The sequence below is a fragment of the Equus przewalskii genome, chromosome 19 (assembly GCF_037783145.1).
Source record: "Equus przewalskii isolate Varuska chromosome 19, EquPr2, whole genome shotgun sequence".
In the NCBI taxonomy this organism is placed as follows: Eukaryota; Metazoa; Chordata; class Mammalia; order Perissodactyla; family Equidae; genus Equus; species Equus przewalskii.
In genome coordinates this window covers 26,753,886-26,770,199 of record NC_091849.1, presented here as the reverse complement: position 1 = coordinate 26,770,199, position 16,314 = coordinate 26,753,886, and the positions used below count along the sequence as shown (strand labels likewise).

General features: G+C 37.3%; 4 non-coding genes across 4 annotated transcripts; 2 read left to right on the top strand and 2 right to left on the bottom strand.

Moving 5' to 3' along the window:
* Window positions 1-2,761: 2,761 nt before the first annotated feature.
* Window positions 2,762-2,843, top strand: TRNAS-CGA (transfer RNA serine (anticodon CGA)). The gene has a single exon. It is a non-coding gene; the product is annotated as a tRNA-Ser (tRNA).
* Window positions 2,844-4,146: 1,303 nt separating this feature from the next.
* TRNAR-ACG (transfer RNA arginine (anticodon ACG)) lies at window positions 4,147-4,219 on the top strand. Its single transcript has one exon. It is a non-coding gene; the product is annotated as a tRNA-Arg (tRNA).
* Window positions 4,220-5,805: 1,586 nt separating this feature from the next.
* TRNAI-AAU (transfer RNA isoleucine (anticodon AAU)) lies at window positions 5,806-5,879 on the bottom strand. Its single transcript has one exon. It is a non-coding gene; the product is annotated as a tRNA-Ile (tRNA).
* Window positions 5,880-8,442: 2,563 nt separating this feature from the next.
* On the bottom strand, window positions 8,443-8,515 carry TRNAF-GAA (transfer RNA phenylalanine (anticodon GAA)). Its single transcript has one exon. It is a non-coding gene; the product is annotated as a tRNA-Phe (tRNA).
* Between the last annotated feature and the right edge of the window lie 7,799 nt (window positions 8,516-16,314).

Genomic DNA, 16,314 nt, shown 5'->3' with positions numbered 1-16,314 from the left:
CTCAAGTGCACAAGGAACATTCTCCAGGATAGATCATATGTTAGGCCACAAAACAAGACGTAACAAATTTAAGAAGATTGAAATCATATTTTCCTAATTACAAGTTGAGACACTGAAGCTTGCAGTGTCTCAACTTATTTTGCCTAAGTGTGGAGCTAGTATGTGAGTTATGATTCAAACATGAGTACTCCAGCCTCCACATTATATGCTGATTCCTTAATAGCCTATTTGTCATGGGTATAATTTCTTCAAGTTCCCAAAGCCCTGATCTTTGCAATTTCCAAGTGTAGGGGAAGAAAAATTTTCCTCTAGTCTCTTAGATTTGTAGCTGGGACCTACTAATTAAACTGACAAAAGGTATATTAACAGGAGAAAAAGTTTACAAATTTTATTGACGTTATCATTTTTTATTTCAATTTTATGTACAAGAAAGCTTCATAGAAAAGAAGTGAAAACCCAAAGAAGCAGTTAGACTTGAAAGCTTTTATATGATTTTAACAAAGGGTGATAAATTGTAGAGATGTGACTAGACAAAGAAAAGGGGAATTTGGGCTTTTAGGGACAATAATTGTGGGAAGGTAAATACATGGGGAAGCAAATAGAAGACAAGGGTAATTTTAGTAAGACGCTGTGCAGACTCATCCTGGTGCTGACTTTCCATCTCTGATGATAAGGGTTGTTCTTCTCCTGGTATGAAAGATGGGAGAGGAGCACCTTCACAAAAGGAAATTTATGCCCTGCTTTTAGCAGCTAGGAGGAGGACAGAGAGCCCTTCCTGTGTTTGCTTTTTCTCAATTACTTTCAGCTGAAAATCATCCTTCTGCTAAAGTGGCATATTTTGGGATGGCATATTCTGATCCCCTTCAAATGTCATGTTGTTGAAACTAATAATGAGAAAGAAATGGCTAGAGCAATAGTAATAGCTACAATTTATTACCAGCTATTAAACAAAATATTGAATGATTTTTTCATATAAACTAACAAGCAAGCCTGAGGGCTAGATGTTATTGTTATTTAAGTCTTTTACCTCTTTTATAGATATAGAAGCTGAAGAGTGGAGAGGTTAAATAACTTGCTTGACATCAAACAAGTTTTAAAATTTGGAGCCAGTATCTTAACCCATGTGTATCTGAGGCTAATGTGTCCTCATTACTGCAGTTTTCTAGAGGAAAGACAGGTCTGTGAAAGACACAGATATTAAGAGAGTGAAACTAGGCATAGACTATGAGCCTGATTTCCCCTGTGTAGGGAGAGGCAGAGAAAGTCAGGTATGAGGAGACTCTGAGGACATGGAGAGTAACCAGAGATAGCAAATACAAATGTTATGCTTGCTGTTGGTACTGCAGCCCTGGGGGAAATGGGGAAATGCACATTTTAGGACAAAAGGGAGGGTTGAATTTTTTCATTTAAGGGAGTGGGTATGAACAATGGTACTGACATCAAGGCAATGTTCCCTGAGACAAATTATACAGATGATGGCCCTTGAATGTAGGTGTCAGAAAAATTCTAGTCGGATGTACAGTTCTTGTGCAGGAAGCTGTTTGGTTTGGTAGCAAGACCACCCCACTTTCCCTATAGTTTTCCCTCTTTCCTCAATTCAGCCAACATTACTTTCCCATCCTCCCCCTCAATCCCACCCTCTCCCCTAAGCCATCTCTGGAAGAGTAGAATGATCTCTAGGCAGGAAATCTGAACATCTGGATTTCAGTTTCAGTTTTATGATGTTGTGATCCTGGGAAACTCAATAACCTATCTGGCTCTCATTTCCTCCTCTGCACAATGGGATTTTGAAACCTATTTCATGCATTTTCAACAAATATTTATTGAATGTTGCCCATGTGCCAGACACTCTTCTAGGTTCTGAAAATCTAGCAGTAAACAGGCAAAAATCCCCGCCCTCATGGAGTTTGCATTCTCATGGAGGAGAAAGGCAATACACAAAATTAATGTTATATAGCACATTAAATGATCATAAGTAATGTGGAGAAAAACAAAGCAAAGAATGGGGAGGAGCATTGGCGTGAGGGAAGCTTATAGTTTTACATATAACGTTCAGGCTGTGTTTCACTGATAAGATGATATTTGAGAAAAGACCTGAAGTAGGTAAGGGACTGAATCATACATACTTCAAAGTAAGAGTATTCCCAGCAGGGGGAACAGTCAGTGCAGGTGCCCTGAAACAGCAATGTGCCCGATACATACAAAAAAGAACAAGAAGGACAAAAGTAACTGCAGAAGAGTGAGCAAGGAGTGCAGCCAGAGAAATGAGAGCACAAACAACCCTACAGGCCAGACGAGGACTTCGGCACTTACTCTGATGAAATGAGGAGATACTATTGAGTTTTGAGCAAAGCTATGCCATAAAGCTTTTTAGGTTCAAAAAGATCTCTGCTTTTCATAGAATGTTTTGTATTAAGAGATATTTGCAATAGGTATTCCATGTTAGAGATGAAGATGTCTTGGACCGGGGTAGCAGTCGTTGGAGTGGTGAGAAGTTTTTCAGATCTGGATTTTGAAGGTAGAGCCGAGAGAACTCCCTCACATGTGAAGAATGAAAGAATAGTTGAAGTCAAGGATGTTGCCAAGGTTTTTCGCCTAAGTATCTGAAAAGTTGAAATTGTCATTAAGTGAAATATGCAAGCTTGGGGTTGGAGAAGATTTTCTTGGGGGCACTCAAGAATCAGTGGTCCCACTTTCACGATACATGGCAAATGACCCGTACTTGTCTTCAGTCCGTTGAGTGCAAGACCTTGCACCTGAGGCTGTGATGGCCGAGTGGTTAAGGCGTTGGACTCGAAATCCAATGGGGTTTCCCCGCGCAGGTTCAAATCCTGCTCACAGCGTTCTCATTTTCTGTTCCACAGTTTGAAACTTCGGCAAAATTTAATTCCTCCCAGCATGCAGAGAAACCTGTTAGGCGGCAGTTCCGATTTAAAACCCGAATATTTCAGGAGGGCAGGCACCAGCCAGTTGTGAGTTTCCTCATTCCCTTTCGTTGTCCGGGTGTCTGAACCTCCTGAACCCAGTCTCCCCATTGTCCTGACGGAGCTCCGGGTTTCGAGCGCCCTCAAACATGCTAGCTCCGTTGAGATGAAACTTTTAAATTTGATAGGAGTGTCCGATCAAAGCAGCAAAGAGAACAGAGGAGACGTTGAAAATCTTGGGAACAGCTTCCCTTTCTGATTATTCAGAGCCGGCAGCTTCCTTAAAGCAGTCTTAGGCAGCAATCTTAGTATTTGTCCTGACATCGGAGGCTGGTTAGAGCCATAACAATTGAGGATAATACTCCATCGTATTTGCCAAGTGCTCTTTGAAGTGCTTTATGCAAAGGAGGAAATTGAGACACAGGAGAGGATATATTTTGACTTCTGACTTTGCCTTGATTTTCAAGTCCATATGAAATCTCTTTCTCCTTCTCAACGTGCTAAACCCCTCTTTTGTAGGCACTTTTGCGTTTTCCCCTATTTTGCCTACTTTGAACAGCTAGGTAAATTTTAAGCCAGTTTCCTCTGTTAGTAAATGAGTTCCTAGTTTCTAAGTTTCTTTGTCATATATGATTCTTAAAAGATATACTTCTATAGAATCCTTGCCTGCTTATTGCATTTTGTGTTTATTGCATGTTGTGGGTAGATGAATATTCTGGGGAAAAAAGTAATGAAGACCTCAAAATTAATATAATTTTATTATAATAAATAATTATATTTTAATTAATTAATTATTAAATTAGTTATATATTTATTATAATGAATAAGGAATATAATATATTAATAATTAACATAAGCTGGATAAGGAGGAAAGAGAGGGTGTAAAATAGAGTGAGGGACAGGCAACAGATAATTGAGTCCATGGAGATTTGTTCAAACAACGAAAGCAGCTACTAAGTACCAAACAAGTTTCCAATGCTTGGAGTTAGAGAATAACTAAGACTAAGCACTGTTTAAAAAAAAAAAAAAACAAGAAAAAAACCTAGTTAAATGTATATTATGCAAACAAATCAAAAAAATAAATAATTCTTTCCCAGAATCAGAATACTTTTTGGTCCTAATCCATGTCTAAAAAAAAACAAAAAAGACACCATTTCTCCGAATGGTACAAACTGCCTATAGTAATAAAAATACGAATATTGACCACCGCTCTCACAGGTGCGGGCCAGTGGCGCAATGGATAACGCGTCTGACTACGGATCAGAAGATTCTAGGTTCGACTCCTGGCTGGCTCGCTCGGCTCTCTTTTTCCTTCACACTTCGTGAGTACTTTTTTCAAAAGGATGTTGAAACAATTCTTAGAGTCCTTCGAATGTATTTTCCTGGAACTGATCCTTCACCTTCTATGGCGCTGCCCCATATCGGCTGTCAGTCGAGTCTGAAAGAGACTTCAGAAACATCAAAGGAGCCATCCTGTAAGATTTTCTTCTTCCTACTTTCATCTCTTCCCGAACTTGAGAAAGGAGATTGGCTGAAAAAGACCATTCGAAGGAAGGTTTTAAAATCAAAGAAGCTTTAAAGAAAAATAAACAGGAATTTTTTTCTACCAGTACCTTCTGCATCAATATTTTTTCCCATTGAGGAGAGTCATCACTCATGGAGGTCTATCCTGCACGGCTCTTTCCTCACATGGCTACTAGCAAAAAGAAAAGGCACATCTCCTGGGGAAATGTTGAGTCAAGAAAGGTTGGGCTGTGAGGTCGCGGGGTGCGAGAAGCTCTTCGCCTCGGTTGGACGCTTTAGGCAGAGCTCGGCCCTGAAGCCAGCCGATGCCACTCAGCGCCGCCGTCTCCCCCACGTGCCCGGCCCGCGGTCTTCCGGACATATGCGAGTTGAGAAACTGGCCCTCAGGAGACAAGAGAACCAACGGGAATCCCTTTTATTTGAAAAAGTAAACACCTCGGGAGACAATGAGGGTGTAAAGGAAGACGTAGGCAGTGGCAAGTTTGGGGGGGCCTCGCTGAACAGACCGGCCTCATTTCTCTGCATGGAGGCGGGGTGGAGGTTAGGAGGCAATCACTGTCAAGCGGATGAGAATTCCTCAAACTCGACCAAAAGAGTGTCATCATACGTGGATCGATTTCCGAACGTGTGGCTTGTATCCTCTTTCTGCCTTGCAGATAAATTTGTTAAAGTTACCAATGCGCGCTGTCAGAGGCGCTGCGGCTGAAACTAGTGATGCGCCAAAAGCGCGTTGCCTCCGGTGGTCCATGGCTGGCTTTGAACAAGGTGGAAAGGAGAGCTGGCGATTCTTACAGCATCTCATTCAGTTCCCTGCTCTTTACAGCTAAAAGGAGAGAAGAGTTTTCATGAAAGCCAAGTGGCAACTTCAGATGGAGCGGATATTTACCTTGGAAATTGACTGGGACGAGGACAAAGAATGAAGCACAGACGTTACTGGGAACAAACCCCGTGTATTGCTGCTGTTAGCACCCCGCTCTAAACAAGTCAATGGTCACCCTGAGCCTGCTTCCTTTTTTCTATTGAAACTCTTTGAAGGAGCCACAGTAATATTGTCTACGGAAGTTTCACTGAAAACTAAGCAGGCAGTTTTGTAACTCTTCCAAATTCCCCCTTCCCTAAAACATACCCACCTCGCGCACACACTACTCCCTCACTTTTCTTCAAGAAACTCTTCCCAGCGCTTCTATGTTTTTTATTAAAATAATAACAAACAAAACGGCAACACAGGAATTTCCTGTCCCATTAAGAGAAGAAGAACGTCTTACCTTAAGATTCAGAGCAGTTGCAGATCTAGGGTGTAGGCGGCTTGAGTTGGAGATGCCTACTCCGCCCACCGGGGTCAAAATGACCCCGAGACTGGCCCGTACGGGGATCGAACCCGCGACCTTGGCGTTATTAGCACCACGCTCTAACCAACTGAGCTAACCGGCCACCTGCAGCGTCTTTTATCTTTTAATAAATTGGTAAGTTCGTTGACATTTTTGTGTTTGTCAATAAAAATAAAGGGAATATTTCTTCCCCCTCTCTGCTGCCTCCCTCAGGGAGATCTTTAAGCCATATTCACCGACGCTGGTGCGAGGGAGAAATGTTAGGCTCCTAGTGTTACTCTAAAAGTATTTAAGTCCCGCCAGAGTCTTTGACCTTTTATTCTTCTAGTCTTCAAGGGCTCTTGCCCTGGGTTTCAAGAGCAAAGTCTTGCAGGTGTTCAAAAATCATGTAAAAGCAATCTATCTGGCAATAAGGAACATACAGTATTTCAATTCTTCGGATTTGGACAACAAAATCCACGAAGAAATTTTTGTGCAGAGACTGAATCTAGTTTATTTCTCTATGGAGAATTTACTGTAACAGGATTTTCAATTGTGGATGAAGGGAGCCTCCCCTTTTTAGAGGCGTGTCCGTACTGGATTGCAAATTGCAAACTTCTCTTTAACGACTTGTAACTTTATTGCCTACTATTTTCAAGTTTGTTCAAGGCAACCGAAAGGAAGGCGAGTGGGGCTGAAGAAAGGAGCCGCGTGTTCTCAGGATCTCTAGAGTCACAACATAGGCGTTGACGTCGGCAACGATACTCGCTGTTGGAATAGGGGCGTCCCAACAGTACTGGAGTGACATAGTAAATCTGGTATGCTTTCTGAAGGCGGTAGAAAAGGACCGCGGTGGCTTGCAGAAGGGAGCGATTGCGGTGGCGCCTGGCTAAGTACTAAAATTCTCAGCCAACAGCACATTCTGTGTGTCACTCAAATTCCACTTTGCCAACTAAAGGATACAAGCACGGGGTTGCGGAGGCGAGAGTCAATGAGATGCGCTCTTTGGTCCTTGGTGAGACTGTTGGTTTTATCACCTGAAGACAGGTTGAAAGCCATCTCCTGCAGCCTCAGGAAATCTCCCTTTACATGTTCCTGGGGTTGTATTATTTCTTTTGTATTTTTCGAACTTTCCTGCTGACTGATGACTAGTAAATTTTCAGCGCATATATTAATTTAAAGCTAAACGAAACAAGTAATGCTTTTCTTGATTTTAGAAACGACGCTGGTGCGAGGGAGAAAGGTTAGGCTCCTAGTGTTACTCTAAAAGTATTTAAGTCCCGCCAGAGTCTTTGACCTTTTATTCTTCTAGTCTTCAAGGGCTCTTGCCCTGGGTTTCAAGAGCAAAGTCTTGCAGGTGTTCAAAAATCATGTAAAAGCAATCTATCTGGCATGGCCTCTGCAGTCACATGTCTTCTTTATTCGTGTCAATGAACGATATTCCGGCTTTTGAGGATCCCTTGTACATTCCAAACTCTTGAAGTTCACGTGTAAAGCCATCCTGAGAGAATAAGCTTGTTTTTTATGTAATTTTAACACCAAAAAGATTACTCTTAACTCCTTCTTCGGACAAATGGAGCTCCCTAGGGTGGCTCATCTCCCTGACTTTCCTGGACTCTGTCCTGAGGTTTATGGAAAGATGGCACAAATCTGGGCACTGGCTCTCCCTTTAGTAACTCAAACCAAGCACTGCTGGCAGGAATCCTGCACCTGCTCCTAGAAGAATCAGCACGTTTCCAGCTGGTGAAACCTAAGATTTAGGTCTATTGTCCTCACCCCACCCCCACCTTCAATCGCGTTCCCTGGTAAAGTGAAGGTCCCAGATCCAAGAATTGCATTATTTTTTTATCCTATTTTAAAATGAAATACTGTGTGTGAACATTACTAGCAGATATTCCGGACCAAAAGAAGGGGTCAATAAAAGATCTGTCCTTCTTTGACTGTACACAACGGTCTAGAATGAACAGTGATCTCCACCTATCTTAGACCCCCACTACTTCCATATCCTCCCCAGAGACTGTCAGAGTTCTCAGCTTCTTGTTTATCATCCCCAAAATATTCTATGCATATTCAAGCATAGGCAATACAAACCCGCAACATCTACCACAAACGTCTTGTAGGAGATTTTCAAAATATTCGTTATATTCCGGATTAGATTCTGTTAATTAATTACCTAGCAGTGTCTCAGGAAAAATAGTAAATCAATATTAACAACGCCTATTTTATTTTACAGCATATATATGAGTCTGTGTTTATATACATATCATCCCACATAATCGTAATAAATACTCCTAAAATTCAGTTTTTGTTTAAGCTGTCGTCTCTTGCTTCTCTGAACAGTTAAATGACTAGCCAGGCATTAGGACCATCCCTGTAGCTGAAAACCACTAAAAGTGCTGTATAGAATAAGCAAAACTTCGTACAAGATTCACAGTTCTCGCAAGAATTTAAGGATTTATAAGGCCAAAAACTAAGTGAAGGCAGAAACTGAGGTAATTCAACGGAGAATTGAAAGTGCTTATGCCCTGATTCTTAGAGATGCATTTAACAATATATAAGTGCACACGAAATAAAGCACTGAATAAGTTTCTCTTTACCTCAAGGAATTACTGGAAGTTGTGAAAGAACTTCACTGTGTAGGCGGAGAACCGCGTTTTGCCACAGGATTTACAAAATGGTGACGCGCCTGCCGAAACCCGGGATTGAACCAGGGACCTTTAGATCTTCAGTCTAACGCTCTCCCAACTGAGCTATTTCGGCGACCCTTGGAGGCATCTTTTTGTCAATTACTTTTAAATAGCTATTTTCCTTTTTGGATGTTACATTTCAGAGAAAAGAAAATCTTTTGTTTTCTGAAAATACCACATTTTGCCCGTTTCAAAAATAATTGTGCCAACATACAATCAGACAATGGGGAAAGATACCCAAAGTTTCCTGAGTATGATAGGAAGAATGAAAAAGCAGAGTGATAAAGGATAATTTGTATATGATTCCAATGGATATGAATTGGATAGCTGTAGGAGTGTGGTGATTCAAAGCTTCCTGCTGGAATGGGAAGCTTCTTAGAATTCAAGACAACACCATTTGGAATCATTTCTAGTTTGGTACTCAAATATATTTTACTCTTTCAATGTTGTTATTTCTTTTCCTTTCTATTCTATTAAGGTATAAGGTACATACAGTAAGGTACACAAATCTTAAGTGTACAGCTTAATTAATTTTACAAGTTTACATCCCTGTGTAACCACCATCTGTTCCCCCCTGCTCCTTCTCATTTGATACCTTCCCAAAGTTAGCCACTGCTCTGAACTCTTTCACTATACACACTGTCATTTGTTTTTCGACTTCATGTTCATTGAATCAAATAGAACCTGCATTCTTTTTGTGAATTTTTTTTGAATTTTGCCAGCAAGATTTTATCTCTGGCTTAATTTTTTTCATTGTGTCTTTTATCGAGATATAATTCACATATCATAAAATTTAGCCTTTTACAATTCAGGGGGTTTTGATATATTTACAAAGTTGTGCAATTATCACCACTATTTAATTTCTCTGACTAATGTTGTTTTATTGAGGTATAATTGACATATAACATCATATTAGTTTTACGTGTACAACATAATGATTCAATATTTGTATACATTGTGACAGGATCACCACAATAAGTCTAGTTAACGTCCATCACTATATATAGTTACAAAATTTTTTTTCCTATGAGGAGGACTTTTAAGATCTACTTTCTCAGCAACTTTCAAATAATAATACAGTATTGTTAATTATAGTAATCATGCTGTACGTTACGTCCCCGTGACTTATTTATTCTATATCTGGAAGTTTGTACCTTTCGACCTCCTTCATCCATTTTGCTCACCCCCCACTTCCTGTAACCACCAATCTGTTCTCCATATCTATGAGTTTTTATGTGTTTTTATTTTTTTTAGGTTCTACATATAAGTGAGATCATATGGTATATGTCTTTCTCTGTTAGACTTATTTCACTTAGAATAATGCCCTCAAGGTCCATGCATGTTGTCAAAATGGTAAGATTTCATTCTTGTTTATGGTTGAATAATATTCCATTGTGTGCATATATATATATATATATATATATATATATATATACTACATCTTCTATATCCATTCATCCATCAATGGACACTTAGGTTGTTTCCATATCTTGGCTATTGTAAATAATGCTTCAATGAACACAGGGGTGCATATATCTTTTCAAGTCAGTGTTTTCATTTTCTTTGGACAAAATACCCAGAAGTGGGATTGCTGAATCATATGGTAGTTCTATTTTTAATTTTTCAAGGAACCCCCATACTGTTTTCCACAATGGCTGCACCAGTTTACATTCCCACCAATAGTGTACTTTTCTCCACATCCTCACCAACACTTGTTATTTCTTGTCTTTTTGATAATAGCCATTCTTACAGGTGTGAGGTGATATCTCACTGTGGTTTTGATTTGCGTTTCCCTGATGATTAGTGATGTTGAACATCTTTTCATGTATCTGTTGGTCATCTGTATTTCTTTGAAAGAATGTCTATTCAGGTCCTCTGCCCATTTTTTAATCAGATTATTTTGTTTTTTGCTATTGAGTTATGTGGATTCTTTATATATTTGGGAGATTAACTGTTATTCAGATATATGATTTGCAAATATTTTCTCCCATTCAGTAGGTTGCCTTTTCATTTTGTTGATGATTTCCTTTGCTGTGCAGAGGCTTTTTAGTTTGATGTAATTCCACTTGTTTATTTTTCCTTTTGTTGCCTTTGCTTTGGGTGTCAAATACAAAAAATCACCACCAAGACTAATGTCAAGGAACTTACCCCCTACATTTTCTTCTAGGAGTTTTATGTTTCAGGCCTTATATTCAATTCTTTAATCTATTTTGAGTTGATTTTTGTGTATGGTGTAAGATAGCAGTCTAGTTTCCTTCTTTTGCATGTGGCTGCCCAGTTTTCCCAACATCATTTATTGAAGAGCCTATCCTTTACCCATTGTATATTCTGGGCACCTTTGTCATAAAATAACTTACCATATACACATGGGTTTATTTCTGAGCTCCCGATTCTGTTCCATTGATCTATGTGTCTGTTTTCATGTCAATACCATACTGTTTCAATTACTATAGGTTTGTAATATAGATTGAAATTGGCGAGCATAATGTCTCCAGCTTTATTCTTCTTTCTCAAGATTGCTTTGACTATTCAGGGTCTTTTGTGGTTCCATACAAATTTTAGGATTGTTTGTTCTATTTCTGTGAAAAATGCCATTGGGGTTTTGGTAGAGTCTGAACTTTTATGTCTGGCTTCTTTTGCTCAGTATCGTCTTTGAGACTCATCTATATATTTCTGTGTAAAAGTAATTTGTTCCTTTGCGTTGACTTCCATTTTATGGATATACCACAATTTACTTATCCATTCTAATCTTGATGGGCGTTTGGAGTGTTTCTATTTGGGGGTTCTTATAAAAAGCACTGAACCTTCTTGTGCAGGGCTTCATGTGAACACAAATACTCATTTATAAGATAGATAGGTAGGTAGGTAGGTAGGTAGGTAGATAGATAGATAGAATTTCTGGGTCATAGGATATATGGAATGTTTAACTTTATTAGATGCTCCTAAACAGTTTTCCAAATGGTTGTACCAGCTTACACTGCTGACAACAATGTATGAGGCTTCTGGTTGCTTCATAGTGCAGCCAATGCTGGGTATTGTTAGTTATCTTAATTTTAGCTATTCAGGTCAGGATGTAGTGATAGTTCTTTGTGATTTTTAACTTGTATTTTTTTATGACTGATGATATTTTACACCTTTCCATATGCTTATTCCCATTTAAAAAATTGGGTTGGGTGCCAATCTTTTTTAATTGATTTGTGGTTCATTATATATTGTAAATACAAGTCCTTTGACAGATATATATGTTACAAATATCTTCTTCCAGGTTGTGGCACACCTTTAGCTCTCGTAATTTTGAGTTTGAAGATGTTAATTTTGATAAAGACAATTTTTTCAATCATTATGATTAGTGCCTTTTTGCATTCCACTTCAGAAATATTTGCCTACACTAGAGTCATGAAGCTCCTATTTTTTCACCCAGAAGTCTTAGTGTTTTACTTTTAATATTTAAGTCTATATCTTGAATTTATGTGTGACGTGAGATAGAGATTGAACTCACTTTTTTCTTATCTGATTTCAGTTGATCTGGTATTATTTATTGAAAAGTCAATCTTTTCCCCACTGAATTGCAATGTCTTCTTGTCATAAAACAGAGAACTGTATATGAAATTGGTTTTTTTTCTAGACTCTCTATTCTATCCCATTGGTCTACGTGTCTGATTTTACACCAATACCACATTGTCTTAATTTCCATAACTTTAAAATAAGTAATAGCACCTGATAATAAAGGGCCTCTCGTTTTGTTTTTCTTACTCCAATTGCCTTAGCTATTCTGGATTTTTAATAATTTTATTTCAATGTAAATTTCAGAATTGATTGTCAATTCCTACCCCCCTTTGCCCACCCCAGAAAACCTGCTAGTATTTTGTTTGCCAATGCATAGAATCTATAGGTCAGTTTGGGGAGAATTGCTATTTTAGCAAAATTGGATCTTTCTCGCCAGGATCATGGTAGATTCTTCCGTTCACTTAGGTCTTTAGTTTCTCTCAACAATGTTTAGTAGTATTCAGTGTAGAAGTGTTGTTTTAAAAGATTAGTTGCTGCATATATCATTTATCAATGCTATTGTAAATGGTACTTCTTTTTAAATTTCATTTTTTAAATGTTTATTGTTAGTGTGGAGACATGCCATTTGTTTTTGTATATCCTTTTTATATACAGTAAATTTGCTAAATTTACTTACTGATAATAGTTTGTGGATAATTTGGATTTCTATGTATGCTATCACGCCATACGTGATTAATGATGATTTTACTTCTTTCTCTCTAGTCTTTGTACTTTTTCTTGGCCTATACTGCTGCTTAGAACCTCCAATACAATGCTAAATGTGGTTGTGATGGTGGACACTCTTGTCTTTTCCTAATCTCAGAGAAGAAAGCTTTCAGTATTTTATCATTGCTTATAAAGCTAGCTATAGGTTTTTTTCTAGGTACTCTATCAGATTAAAGAAGATACCTTTTATTCCTGGTTTGCATAAGTTGTAATCATGAATGGGGGACTGAACTTTATTAAATGATTTTTCTGCACCTACTGAGGTGTACACATAATTTTTCTTTCTTTGGTGTTTAGTGTGCTCAGTGTATTGATTTTTACATGTTAAGCCAATCTTACACTTATAGAATAAATTCCATGTGGTCATGATAGATTATTCTTTTAATATGTTGCTGGATTAAATTTGCTAATATCTTATTTAGTATTTTTCATCTATTTCTCTGATATATATTGACCTGTAATTTTCTTGTTTTGCAATGTCCTAGTCAAGTTTTGCTATCAGCATCATACTGATTTCATCAAATAAGCTAGGAAAATTTTCTCTCTTTATATATTATCTGGAAGTTTTGGTGTACAGTTTGTATTATTTCTGTCTTAAATATTTGGAAGAATTCACCAGTGGAGCTATATGGACCTAATCTTTTCCTCGTAGAAAAAATTTCATATTAGAGATTTCATATCTCTGATATAGTATGGATTAGATTTTCTATTTGCTCTTGTGTCAGCTTTGGCATATTACATTTTTCACACATTTCATCTAAATTGTTAACTTTGTTGGCATAAATGTGTTGATATCGTCTTACTATCTTTTTGTGCTAATATTGGTAATTTGTGTTTTCTCCATTTTAAAATCATTTTGCTAGAAATTTAATGACTATATTAATCTTTTCAAAGAACTAACTTTTTGTTTCATTGATTTTTTCTATTGCACATTTATTTTCATTTTAATGGATATTTGCATTTATTTTTAGTATTTCCTTCCTTTTACTTTCTTAGAATTAATTTGCTCCTTTTTAGCTTCTTGAGATGGAAACTTAAATATTTGATTTTCAGCCTTTTCTTTCTAACGTACTTTTAGAGACATACATTTTCCTCTGAGCACCGCTTTAACTGCATCTCACCATTTTTAATGTTGCATTTTTATTATCATTCAGTTCTACATAATTTTTATTTTCCATTTGATTTCTTATTTGGCCCAAAAGTTATTTAGAAATATGTTTGTTGCTTAATTTCCAAGCATTTAGAGATTTTTCTAGACATATTTTTTTCATTGTTTTATAATTTAACCCACTGTGATGTGAAAGTATAGACTACATAACTTAAATCCTTGGAAATTTGGTTTATGGCTCAATATATGCTCTATTTTGATATGTGTTCCATGTACATTTGGAAATAATATGCATTCTACCACTGTTGTATGCATTGTTTTAGATATATCAATTAGATCAGGTTGACTAATCACGCTGTTTAAGTCTTCTCATCTTTACTCCCTCTAGTTTGTCCTTGTTCCTTGAATTGCTTGAGCTTTTTTTTTTTTGAGAAGCTGGCAAATGTCTGCCTCTTCAGCTCTGGAAGATCGTAGGAGATGCAGTACTGCCCCTCAGATATTTTGAAGTTTTTAGTCTCTTATCTCCCACAGCTTCAAATCTGGCAAAAGTCTTGAAAGGGAGAGCAGCTGTATGAGATAGAGGCCTGTCTCTAGCAGGACTTTGTGTTTTAAACACAGTATGATTATGGAAAATTTTACACTGTCCATAGTTTACATTAGGATTTATTCTTTTTGTTGTACAGATCTACAGATTTTGACAAATGCATAATGTCATGTATTCATCATTTAGTATCATACAGAATAGTTTCAATGCCCTAAAAATCCCCTGTGATCTACCTACCCATCCTTCATACACACTCCTAGTTCCTGGCAACCATCTGTCTTTTTACTCTTTCTGTAGCCTTTTCCAGAATAGCAAATAGTTGGAATCATACAGCATATAGCCTTTTCAGACTGGCTTCTTTTGTTTAGTAATATGCATGTAATGGTCCTCCATGTCTTTTCATGGCTCGAAAGCTCATTTCTTTTTAGCATTGAATAATATTCCATTGTATCTGTATACCACCATTTGTTTATCTATTTGCCTATTAAAAGACATCTTGGTTGCTTCCAAATTTTAGCAATCATGTATAAAGCTGCTATATACATTCATGCACAGGTTTTTATGTAGTTGTAAGTTTTCAATGCATTTGGGTAAATACCAAGGTAAGCAATTGCTGGATCATATGGTAAGACTTTGTTTAGCTTTGTAAGAAACTGCCAAACTGTCTTCCAAAGTGATTGTACTATTTTGCATTCCCAGCAGCAATGAATGAGAGTTCCTGTTCTCCACATCCTCAACAACATTTGATGTTGTCAGTTATTTGGATCTTAGTCATTCTAAATGTGTATAGTGATACCTCATTGTTTTTTAATTTACAGTTACTTGAAGACATATGATATAAAGTCTTTTCATATGTTTATTTTCCATCTGTGTGCCTTCTTTGATGAGATGTCTGTTCAGATCTTTTGCTCATTTGTTAATTGGGTTATTTACACATTGTTAATTTTTAAGAGTTCTTTGTATATTTTGGATGCCAGTGCTTTATCAGATATGCGTTTTTCAAATATTTTCTCCAGTTTGTGGCTTATCTTTTTATCCTGTTCATAGCGTCTTTCACAGAGCAGAAGATTTTAATTTTAATGGAGTCCAACTCATCAATTTTTTCTTTCATGGATCATACTCTGTGTTGTATCTAAAAAAATCAAAACCAAGCCCAAGGTCACTTAGAGTTTCTCCTATTTTATCTAGAGAAGTTTTATGTTTTACATTTAGGTCTGGTCTATCATCTACTTGAGTTAATTTTTGTGACGTATGTAAAGTCTGTGTCTAGACTCGTTTTTTTTTTTTTTGCATGTGGATGTCTAGTTGTTCCTGAATCATTTGTTAAAAGGACCATTGTTTCTCTATTGAAGAGTCTTTGCTCCTTTGTCAAATATCAGTTGACCGTATTGGTGAAGGTCTGTATTTGGGCTCTCTGTTCTGTTCCATTGATCTATTTGTTTATTCTCTCTCCAATACCATACTCTCTTGATCACCGAAGCTTTACAGTAAGTCTTGTAGTTGAACAGTGTCAGACTTCCAACTTTGTTCAGTATTGTGTTGGCTATTCTGGATCTTTTGTTTTTCCATATAAATCTTGGATTCAGTTTATCAATATACATAAAGCAACTTATTGGGATTTTGATTATGATTGAATTGAACATATAGATCGAGTTGGGAAGAACTGATGTCTTAACAATATTGAGTTTCTTATCAATGAACCTGGAATATCTATTTATTTAGTTCTTCGATTTCTTTCATCAGAGTTTTGTAGTTTTCGTCATACAGATCTACATATTTTATTAGGTTTATACCTAAGTATTTCTCTCTTTTTTGGTGCTAATGCAAATGGTGTTGTGTTTTTATTTTCAAATTCCAATTTTTCATTGCTGGTATATAGGGAAGCAATTGGCTTTTCTCTGTTAACCTTGCACCCTGCAGCCTTACTATAATTGCTTATTAGTTTTAG